The sequence below is a fragment of the Podarcis erhardii genome, assembly GCF_964252035.2.
Source record: "Podarcis erhardii genome assembly, chromosome: 5".
NCBI classification, from domain to species: domain Eukaryota; kingdom Metazoa; phylum Chordata; class Lepidosauria; order Squamata; family Lacertidae; genus Podarcis; species Podarcis erhardii.
Window position 1 is genome coordinate 25,586,780 of NC_138509.1, and position 11,363 is coordinate 25,598,142.

The 11,363-nt window shown below is 45.8% G+C and overlaps 1 long non-coding RNA gene across 1 annotated transcript; it reads right to left on the minus strand.

The window, feature by feature from the left end:
• Positions 1 to 6,186: 6,186 nt before the first annotated feature.
• LOC309341851 lies at positions 6,187 to 7,952 on the minus strand. The gene is made up of 2 exons (XR_014156592.1): positions 7,444 to 7,952; positions 6,187 to 6,488 (listed from the first exon to the last, which is right to left on the minus strand). It is a non-coding gene; the product is annotated as an uncharacterized lncRNA (long non-coding RNA).
• Between the last annotated feature and the right edge of the window lie 3,411 nt (positions 7,953 to 11,363).

Genomic DNA, 11,363 nt, shown 5'->3' on the forward strand with positions numbered 1-11,363 from the left:
TTTGGATTTGATATCCTGCTTTATCACTACCCGAAGGAGTTTCAAAGCAGCTAACATTCTCCTTTCCCTTCCTCCCCCACAACAAACACTCTGTGAAGTGAGTGGGGCTGAGAGACTTCAAAGAAGTGTGACTAGCCCAAGGTCACCCAGCAGCTGCATGTGGAGGAGCGGGGACGCGAACCCAGATCACCAGATTATGAGTCCACCACTCTTAACCACTACACCACACTGGCTCTCATATGCTCCCAGAAAAGGCTCTGCTTTGATATAATGACCTCTAATTTTAAAGCTTCTTTTGTCCATCCTAATTACCCGTTACGTGGTTTAATAAGAGTAATCATCATTATATGGAGCGTTTATATAGCACTTCACATGCATTATCTTGATGCTCTAATATTTGCAGTAACTCTGTAACACAGGTCAGTTTTTGTTATCCTCAGATCACATGGCGGGGGCTGAGGCTGAAAGGGCAGTGGGGGGAGAGAATGAGGCTTTGGAGTTCATGGCAGAGACACAATCCGAGCCAAGGACTTCCTGATTTTGAACTCAGGCTCCAGAAGGAGCAGCGTTTGGACTTTCAACTTTCAGCGGCACCCTGTGTGAGCCCAAAATTTGGCATCCCCCTCCCCTCCCTTCAGCGGCGTAGCGTGGGTTATCAGCACCCGGGGCAAGGCAAGTAATTTGCGCCCCCTAAGGCAAGTACAGTAATTTACTCTCCCAAGCAGCAGCAGCGAGGCTTCTCTTTCCCCCGCGCTCTCCCGGAGCTGCCTCTTTTCTTTCCTTTTTTCCCTTTCTCCAAGGCTTTTCGCTTTCTCTCCTTAATTGATTCCCCCTCCACACCGCGGCGTTTCCTGGCTGCTTCCCCCCCCCTTCCCCTCTCTCTCCTCCTCGCTCTGCTTGCCTTGCCCTGCCCTGCCCTGCCTGAGGGCGCCCTGAGGAGACTCCGCTCTCCTTTTTGACCAGGCGAGGTGGAAAAAAAGGGGGGAAAGTCTCTTCCCGCCCCCTCGCCAGACTCCCTGCTCGGCTCGGCTCACTACCCAGAAGGCCAGTGGAGAGAGAGCCGCAATTACCATAAAGCTCCTCTCCCTCCGCTTCGCCAGGCTCTCAAAGCCCGGCAGCAGCGGCAGCAGCGGCAACGGCAGCAGCAGGCGCAGCCAGACCCCCACCAGCCAGCCAGCCCGCCCGGCTTCCTCTCCTTTTTTCGCCCGCGGCAGAAGGCTTCGCTCTCCCCCTTCCGCGACCTCCTTGCCAAGCCGAGCGAGCACGGGCTCCCTAACCCATGGATTTTAGTAGGGGCAGAGAGCTGCTAGTGCGAGTGTGCCCCCCACCCATGTTGCGCCCGGTGCGGCTGGCACCCCTGGCACCCCCCACGCTACGCCACTGCCTCCCTTGCCTTCTGTTCAGCTCAATTCACTATGTCATAGTTATGATCCCCTGCAGCAGCCCCTAAGCTCAGCACCCAGTGTAGTGAAAGCAGTTTCACTGCCTTAAATTCACCTCTGGGCTCCATTTCTAATCACTGTTGCTAGAAATTAAGCTCTGTTGAACATAATAAGACTTACATCTTGAGTAAGCATGTGAAGGATTGCAATGGTTTTCATTTATTTATTTTTGAATCTGTTGATTGTTTTTTACCTTGCTGTTTCATCCTTTTCTGTAAACCACTTTGAGGATTTCTACCATCAAGCAGTATATAAACTGTATGGAATAAGATAAATGAATAAATTGCCAGTCTCTTAGCCAGTTTAGGATTCCTCGGTGAGAAAGCAAACCCACTGGGAGACTTTAAAATGAAGGTTAGGAAAACCGCGATGGGCAGGGATGATGGGAGATGAGGTTGGGCCTCCCTGGGGTGCAAGCCTGGGCAGTATGTGTGGAGGTCCTGGGCTGCCCAGACGACAAGACCCCCCTCTCAGCCTTGTTGAGGTGGTTCAAAGGAAATACCTTTGGTACCAGCTTGGCTGCAGGAGTTGTCAGAAGGAGGCATACAAGGTGCCATCCAACTATCTTAGGGACTCCACTTGGATTTATTTAGGCTTTTCTTCTCCTGAAGATGTCCCACAAGGCAGGGGGTCTAGTTCTTCTTCTTTGGCAATCACTCGTAGCTGAGTAAGTCCATGGCTGAGTAGCTGAGTCTTCCATAAACACGTTTTTAACAAATGAGTCCGTAAGTGACTGTGGAGGCCAATTCTGGATCCACACATCCTTCCACAGTGGGGACATTGGTTTCCTGGTGGGAGCTGATCATGGTGTGGATTTGCCAAGCGTGCCTTCCTCTTAGCATGTTTCTCCCTTTCGTCCTGAGTTTGAGTGTCTTCAAAGGCCATGACACCTTTGGTAAAGGCTGTTCTCCAATTGGAGCGCTTGCAGGCAAGTGTTTCTCAATTGTTGGTGTTTATACTACATTTTTTTAGATTTGCTTTGAGACAGTCTTTAAACCTCTTTTGTTGACCTCCAAAGCAACTACTCTATTCCGAACATAAAAATGGAAAGCGTAGTGCTGGTGGGTCTAGTTCTACTTCCTCCTTATCCTGACATCATCACAGTGTCTGGATCCCCACTGCTTCTGCCAACAGCAGCCAATTACATCGTGCAGGGGGTGGGGAAACACCAATCAGAACTGGACACTAGGGAGGGAAAGCAAGAAGGCAAAAGCAGAACAGCCATTCCCAGTGGCGGCTCCCATGTCCTTTGCAGCAGACCCTACATCCCATATATTGCAAGTCCATTTTCTTTCAATGTTTCTGATTTGAACCCCACCAAGTGGGCCCAATCAGGCAGCGCATCGAGGCACTTAAAGGGAGCACCAGCGAGGAGTGCATCTCAGGAGCAAATATCCTGGCGCATATTGCCATTTCAGTCATGTCTCTCTGACGCTGCTAAAGCTTCTGCTTCTGATGTTTGTGGTGGGAAGGCCACTTGTAATATCAAAGGATTGCAGAAATCACATCACTAATGACAGATGTTTGGGAATGAAAGTAAACAGGGAAGTATGTCAGGCGAGTGTGCTCAAGGGAATGAAAGAGCTGGAAAGATACGCTGAGTGGCGCACTAATAGTTTTCAAATGAAGCTACCATGGGGTATACACAAAGGATTGCTAGATTTCTGGCTATTATCCCTGGGGGAAGATAAAAGGTGTCTCTCTTTTTTTAATAAAAAAAACCCATATAAAATACCCTCTCCTACGTCACTTTAAAAGCAGCTTTTAAAGTACGAAAGGAGGAGAGAGACAGAGAGAGGTAATGACACACAGCTAGAATAATTCCCTGTATTATGTGAAATGCCCAGTAGATTAAATGGAACTTATTTCTATTTATCTCAGTGGCACATATGGAATACTCAGGTAGCTGAACGAGATTCCTACCCAGGGCAGGAAGTGTAAAGAGAAAGATTCTCGACAGCAAGGGTTTGAAAACAATGAGTAATCTTGAGGGCACATGTACTCTACCTCTTAATCCCAAGCGTGTATCACCAAGGGGGAAGAATATTGTGGAGATGAAAGGTGCATTTCAGCAGGGGGGACACTTTGCTGCACAAGAGAAGTAATACTGCATTTCATATGAATGCCTCCCTCCAAAACATATATATGTGGTAGGGCTAGAGCTCAGTGGTGGAGCATCTGTCTTGCAAACAAAAGATCCCAGGTTTGATTCTGAACTTATCCAGGTTGGGCTGGCAATGTCCCCTATCTGAAACTGTGGAAATATTGTCTGGGTGGACAATATTGAGGTAAAAGGACCAATAATCTAACTCTATGTATGGCAGCTTCCCATGTTCCTCTGTATCTGCCAGGATGCTGTCAGCAGCTCCCAGCTGGATGCAAAGGAAAATATAAAGACAAGGAAAGGTTTCTTACTGCCCTTTTTTATTTCAGTATTTACGGAGAGAGGCTATAGAACCCAGCCTCTTGGATAATGGCATTGTCCCGAGTGAATCTCCACCCCTCATTTCTCCCACATCATTCTTACATACCCTCTGTCTTTGAGGTCTTTGCTCTCCTACTTTCAAGGCTCGCCGGGTTCTGGGAGATGGAGGGTCTAGGATGCTTTCTAATGACACTGTGTCAGCCAGCTGCCACTCCGCTTCTGCCTCTTCCTCTTCCTCCTCCTCCTCTCCCATTATTTCCCAACTTTTCTCCTCATCTGCTTCTGAGCTGTGAACTCATGCAAACCACTGTTGTAAATCTATACTGTCTTCCTCCTCCCTGGAAGAGTCAGGAAGGGGAGACGGTCTCCACCATTCCCCTTCTGCACAGTCCCTGAGAGTATTCTGGGGAAAGCAGTTTTGCAAGGGTGCTGGGACAGTAGCTCTGTGGGGGTATACTACAGTTCCTGGGATTCTTTGGGGGAAGCCATGTGCTTTAAATGTATAGTGTGTTCACAGCCTCAGACTTTTAAAAGGCTCAAAAGAGTGAGTGCTACGAATACCAGAACTTGAGCCCTCTGTCCCGCTGAGCCCTGTGAGCAGGCAAGCCTTGAGAGAGCTCCTCCACACCTCTTGTCCCCTTGAGAAGTTTTGCCTTTCAGATACCCTTTCCTGGTGGCAGTATCTCAATGAGTTCTTGGAGGAGCTACTCTCCTGAGAGGTGATATGGATGTCTAGGAAAAGAGAGGATGCAAAGCCTCTGATCCATCTTTAATCTGACACTAATACTTTAAAGGAAGTGTAACAGCAGAAAGATCGCAGAAGAAATATCGGTACTGTGGGAATGTATCCGTCGCATTGCCAGAAGCAAAGAGATTTACAGGCAACGCAAGGGTAGAACAGCCTGTTCTCCAAAAGGCAGCAGCCAAGGGTCAGGTGGGCAAAGCAGTCAAAAACAAAAAATAGAAAAAACACCTGGGTGACCTTGGATTCCTGGAGCTTCTCAATGCCAGGCACCAGTTCCTTCAGCCAAAGTCTGTTAGCCTTTGGACTACCTTGCTGTTAATCAGACAGGGTGAAGGAACATGCCAAGTGAGAAATTTGTACAGAACTGATGTCATTTCCGTGGGCGAGAGAGAAATTTGTTGCTCCTAGAGAAGGAGCTAGTGCATACTTAGATCAGGTCTGCACTCTGTAGAAAATAATGTTACTGTACAGTGGTACCTCAGATTACAGACACTTCAGGTTCCATATCCTTCAGGTTACATACTCTACTAACCCAGAAATAGTACCTTGGGTTAAGAACTTTGCTTCAGGATGAGAACAGAAATAGTGCAGCAGTGGTGTGGCAGCAGCGGGAGGCCCCATTAGCTAAAGTGATACCTCAGGTTAAGAACAGTTTCATGATAAGAACGGACCTCCAGAATGAATTAAGTTCTTAACCCAAGGTACCACTGTATAGCAATGGTTTTCAACCAGTGTGCCAAGGAGAGGGGGTTGGAGAGGACGCTGTGGGAACACTCCACAAGGGAGGATGTTCAAAAAGCAGTGAGGGGCTGCTGGCTCTGGAGGCAAGGGGTGACATAACTGGAGCCCGGAGCCCTATAGGCGTGCCACTGAAATAATGTACAGTGGTACCTCAGGTAAGTACTTAATTCGTTCCGGAGGTCCATTCTTAACCTAAAGACCACTTTAGCTAATGGGGCCTCCTGCTGCTGCTGCGCTGCCGGAGCACGAATTCTCTTTTCACCCCGAAGCAAAGTTCTTAACCCGAGGTACTATTTCTGGGTTAGCAGAGTCTGCAATCTGAAGCGTATGTAATCTGAAGCCTATGTAATCCGAGATACCACTGTAGTTGATCAAGGGAGTCGTGGACCCAAAAAGGTTGAAAACCTCTGCCATATAGGAATGCGTGAGACCTCCCAGACAGCTCTGTGGTGAAAAATTCATGGTTGCCACTGAAAAAGCAGCCAAGTGTCCAGTTGCCCTTGCAATATCTGTTAGCTTTTTTTCATATTTGGCATTGTGGCACTCAGTGCAGAAGGAGACCTACCCATTTGTCTCAGTGCTGGCTTAAGGAGCAAAAGCATTGCTGAGTATGCACAGGTGGGCTCATGTGCTTGGTGACTACATGCACATGAGTGGAGGTTGTGTGTGATTGTGGGGTGTGGGCAGCAGAGGGCATCTTGTTCTGGGGCCCCTGAAACTTGACAGAGCCATCTGGAGAACAATAAAAAATTTCCCCTGTGTATTATGGATGACAGTGACTCTCCAACATCCTACCACCATCCCCCACGTGCCATGATGACATCTCTCCCCCCCCAAAAATACCATTCTTTAATGGAAATTCAGAAACAGAAGCCCAGAGCCTGACTCTGAAGGTGTTTCTCCCCTTGTTTGGCATGCAGCAGTGAATTCTAGAAGGGACGTACACTGAAGCAGGATGCAAATATTCTCTGTATCTTCCATCTTAATCTGCAAAGCTATGGAGTATCCGGTTCTTATTTATAGTGAGGCTGTTGTTGTAGCTGCTGTGAGCAGAGTAATTGAAACAGTATTTCAGCCTGTCCCCGCTTCTGATTTGTGTAAATGACTTGCTGTTAGCCTTAGCATAATCACAACACTAAGTGGAAAATAAAAAATAAAATATGCATTAAACATATGTTTTTTATGTTGTGGTTTATGATTGCATCTCACTTTTTACTGCACTTCCAAATTCTGCTGTTTCTTCCCCTCCAAGATCGATCTTCATGCCTAGCAGCAGTTTCCAGTATTGCAGTTCAACCCTTCTCTTTTTCTCTCTCTTTCTAGATGAATAGAGCTTTCACGCTGCTGGCTGCAAAAATGTTAAGATTTAGGTGTACCGTGGCCCCTTTTTAGGTTGGCCTGGCCTAATGGATCAGATTGTGTAACAATTTTTGTTTGTTTGTCTGTTAAGTTTGCAATCTACACCACAATTTGTGCTTAGTTCCCGGGAATCAGTTTGCTTAGCCTCTTTCCCCCTGTTTGAGTACCGCAATTCATCTCTTTATTTATACCATCTGGGATGAGTGTGCCATCATGATTCAGGAACGAAAGTTGATCGTTCCTTCCCCCTGCATACCCATATCTGCGCTCTTGGAAATATTCACTCGGCGAAATCACTTAGCGAGTGCTTTAATGAAGTTGTTAACTTTGCCTTAATCAGTACAGTTTGACTTAGTTTTGCTTGATCTTCCTTTGTAGGAAATTAAAATAATGAAGGCCACAGCTTGATATTGTACAGCAACTCAATGGATTGAATTAGCTTTGATTTCTAGCTGACCCGCTGAGTGTCTTCCAAACTCTATGCCTTTCAAACTACTAGCTTAATTACTCTTTATGACCTTTGCTGAAAATCACTCTGCTAGTAATGGAGAAGGCAGCTGTAAATAACAGGGTAACAAAAACCTCTTGTGAGCTTCCAAGGTTCATCTTTATGTCTGTGTTACTTGTAATTCATGCCAACTGTCTCCCTTCTGTATAGTCTATTTTTCATACTTTAGTTCCCACCCCACTTCTTATGCTAACTGTAGTTGCTGCTATGCTCTATGAATCACCATTTTCGGAGGGAGGGAAGAGATTCCACGGGTTCAGTTACTGGTTGGCCTCTTCGGAATCAGACACTCTGCAGTTTGGAATCCATAAACCATTCAGAGCGCTGGTGGTGATGGTGATCTGACTCATTTGCATAGCTCCTCCTCTTCAGCAGCAGAGCCTGGTGGGCTTTTCAAAGAATGGAACAGAAAGTCGGGAGCTGCCTTCTGTAACCGATGGTTTCTTCGCTCCGATTTTGCTCCTGCTGTTCTATACCTTGGCCTTTATAGCTAATTATATTTCGGGTTACAGCAATGTCTTCACTCTTTCTATTGTAAGGACTCTTGAGCGAGTGACCGTTTTGGAAACTGCTTAAGAATCCTCCAGACACACCAATAAAATAAAACTGGAAACACCCCCCTCCCTAAATTTTTTAAGAGCATCTATTTATATTCAGTTTGACATTTACAGTGTTCTAATCCAGCGGCAAGCCTCTGGAGAACCTTGCAGTCTTGTATCACATAAATGCCTATTCAGAGTTTAATGGATCTTCAATAGCACCTTTGAGAAAGTATTTTGTTTAACAGAACTCTTGAGCATCGCCTGCCACAGTTCTTTTGAGCCTCTACATATAAATGCTGCCTAGGGAAAGATAGGAAGAAAGAGCTGGCGAGAAAACCAGACACTTACATATTAGATTCATTTTTAAAGTTTACAGGACAAATAAAACGTATACCATGAACCCAGCGGTGCTGTGTCACACACACGTCATAGGAGTCAGCTGTTTTCAGCCACTTTCTCCACAAATGCCGACATTTGTGCTACCCTGCACCCAGTGGTGTAGCGTGGGTTGCCAGCACCCAGGGCCACGTGGAGGGGGAGGAGGGAAGGAAACAAAGTATGTTTGCATATTCAGCTGCCTAATGGTGTCCATGTCATGCAGGAAATCACAGCCACAGAGATAACAAAAGCAGAGTCATTCTGTTGTCTGGAGAAGTCACTTCCTGGTTTGCATGGAAAAGCCATTTCCCAAGGAGCCCAGCTGTATTGAGGCAGCACAGGGTGTTGAAATGTGGCGCCCCTAACAATTTTGTATCCAGGGAAACCACTCCTGTGCCCCCCCCACACACACACACTACGCCACTGCCTACAACAAGCTAAGCACCCACCACAACCAGCCATTATTAGATCCTACCCCTCACTAGGGATGGACAAATCTGTCCACTTTTAAAATCTTCAGTTCTGATCATACTTCCCCACCCCATCCCACAGTGCTACGTCACATAACATAGTGCCATTCTCCAGCTCCCTCCAAAAACTACAGGAAAATGTCCTCTCTTTTTGGGATGTCCCTATAAAAGCAGGAGGACATTTTCGGTACCGCACTGGGCCACCTCAGATTTAAGGCAAGCATCACGATTTTCATCCAAGTCAGAAAACGATCCTCCTCAGCAGTTTCAATAATTCTGCTTCTGCTTTTTGTTTTTCAGATGGTTGTAGATGGTGACAAGGATTACATGCAATGAAAATTTGGAAAGAAGCAGAGAGCAAATAAGTATTTGGAAAGATGCAGAGAGAGAGAGAGAGAGAGAGAGAGAGAGAGAGAGAGAGAGAGAGAGAGAGAGAGTGTCAGGGAATCCTTAGACAGTATCTGCAAGGACAAATTGAGGAGAAGTGGGATTTAAGGAACTGGGAATGAAGGGGGATGTAATTATAAGCAAAAGCTACTGCAAGTGGCAAGCTTCAAAATTGAAACATGGCGTGTACGGATAAGGGATTAGGGAAATGAGTAAGAACGGTGCTTCTTCTTACACTATGCTGCTTAGGAAGCCGAAATTTATAGGGCCAGACAAGCCAATGATTTGAGGTATTAATAGTTGCTAATAGATTAGCATAACTGTTTCTCTCCGACTGCTTCCGACATGAAGTAACTGAATGCTAGAGTTCTCCAGGAACTGTGTTATCCTTCCCAAAAACAGTATGTTTGAAATGGAGCTTCTGCATGTACTTCACCCAGGAAACGTGCAAGATAACACTCTGGTCAGATCCACATCATATATTTAAAGTCCATCCAGCCACACCCTACAGAATGTTGTTGTGAGTTTGGGGGATTCCATTGTTGAAGGAGCCAGACAAGTTTCTTGGTGAGTTCATGGGCTGTTATTATAAGAAAGGAAGCTGCTTTGTGCCAGAGGGCAAAGAGGTGGACTGCCTCCCTCACCTGACTGGTAGTGAGAAGGACAATAGCCAGAGTAGCGTGTATCAGGGCTGGGAGCTAGAAGCAGGCTTCAATCCGCCATCTGGTAGAGGGTAAAACATGCAAACTCATAACAGCAGAAGCTCTCTAATCTGAAAAGGGGCAAGGTTGTATTTGCCTTGGCTATCAGAGCCTGCTGTCCTGTGCATAAAGGTAAAGGTAAAGGACCCCTAACAGTTAAGTCCAGTCGCAGATGACTCTGGGGTTGCGGCACTCATCTCACTTTACAGGCCAAGGGAGCCAGTGTTTGTCCGCAGACAGTTTTTCTGCGTCATGTGGCCAGCATGACTAAGCCACTTCTGGCACAACAGAACACGGAAACCAGAGCAGTGCACGGAAACGCCGTTTACCTCCCCGCTGGAGTGGTACCTATTTACCTACTTGCACTTTTTGGCGTGCTTTTGAACTGCTAGGTTGGCAGGAGTTGGGACAGAGCAATGGGAGCTCACCCCGTCGTGGGGATTCCAACCACCAACCTTCTGTTCAGCAAGCCCAAGAGGCTCAGTGGTTTAGACCACAGAGCCACCTGTGTCCCACAGTGCCACCCATGTTCTGTGCATACTTGCACCTAAATAAATAACTGCCATTGAATTCAGTGAGACTTACTTTTGAGTAAATGTTCATAGGCATGAGCTGTTCTTCCCTGAGACCAAAAGAGCATCAGCAGCCCACGCTGATATTTCAAAGGAAAACAAAATTGCAATACTTTCTCATCATCTCAGCAATTACCCCTTAAGGTAAAGACATAAGCAAATGTGTGTTTTTTGTTTTTGTTTTTTAAAGTCCATCTAGTTTATAAATAGCTGGGCATGGCAGAACATTGAGGTAGAATTAAAGTAAAGCTGCCTCATTAACCGTCACAACTAATTTTGCCCAGTTGACAACATAGAGCTGGGTCTTTTTCTTAAAAAGAAGTTTTTCCAAGCTGAAATTACTACTTCATTTTCACAAAAAGTCCTCAGAAGTTGAAAGGGCAAGAAAACTGGGGAGGGGGAAAATACTGTGTAAGATAATGAGCTTCAAGGTGAGCACCCCACCTCTGGCACTTTCCAATTAAGAGAGAAAGAATTTTGTGCCTGAAAAAATAATCCCACTTCCCGAGAGCCTATGTTATATTTTTAGAACATGTTCACAAATTTGCCCAGAGACTATTAAGTTTCCAGAATCGCCCTTCTTCCCTTTTGCCACCTGCTGATTGCTAACTTCCATATAACACTTGGAATTGCTTCTGCCTTCCAAATCCTGATTTTTAAAGTAAATTAAAAAGATACAGGAAAATTACCATATAACAGTTACTTTCCAAATTCCAGTGCTTGGCCCTCAAATGGGTGCAGCAATGGAACCTGAAATTCTGTGGCAAACTTTCACAAAATAATTCACTGAAGGCTAAATTGCAGTTGTGTTTCTTATCATTAGGTTTGTCTGAAATTTTTCAGGAACCATCCTCTCAGAAGGGGCTGCAATATCCAATTCTGCCTAAAAATAAAACAGTTATAGATTTTTGTTTGTTGGTGTTCCCATTATAGTCAACAAGGAAGACTTCTGAGGTTTAGGGAAATGAAGTGAAGCAACCTCTGGCTTGGATATAATCCAAAGCATGATATCATTCCAAGGCTCTGAACCAAAAGAGTCCAGTACCCAAGCCAGCAAGGTAATTTCTGAAGCATTTTTTTTCCTGTGCTCAAC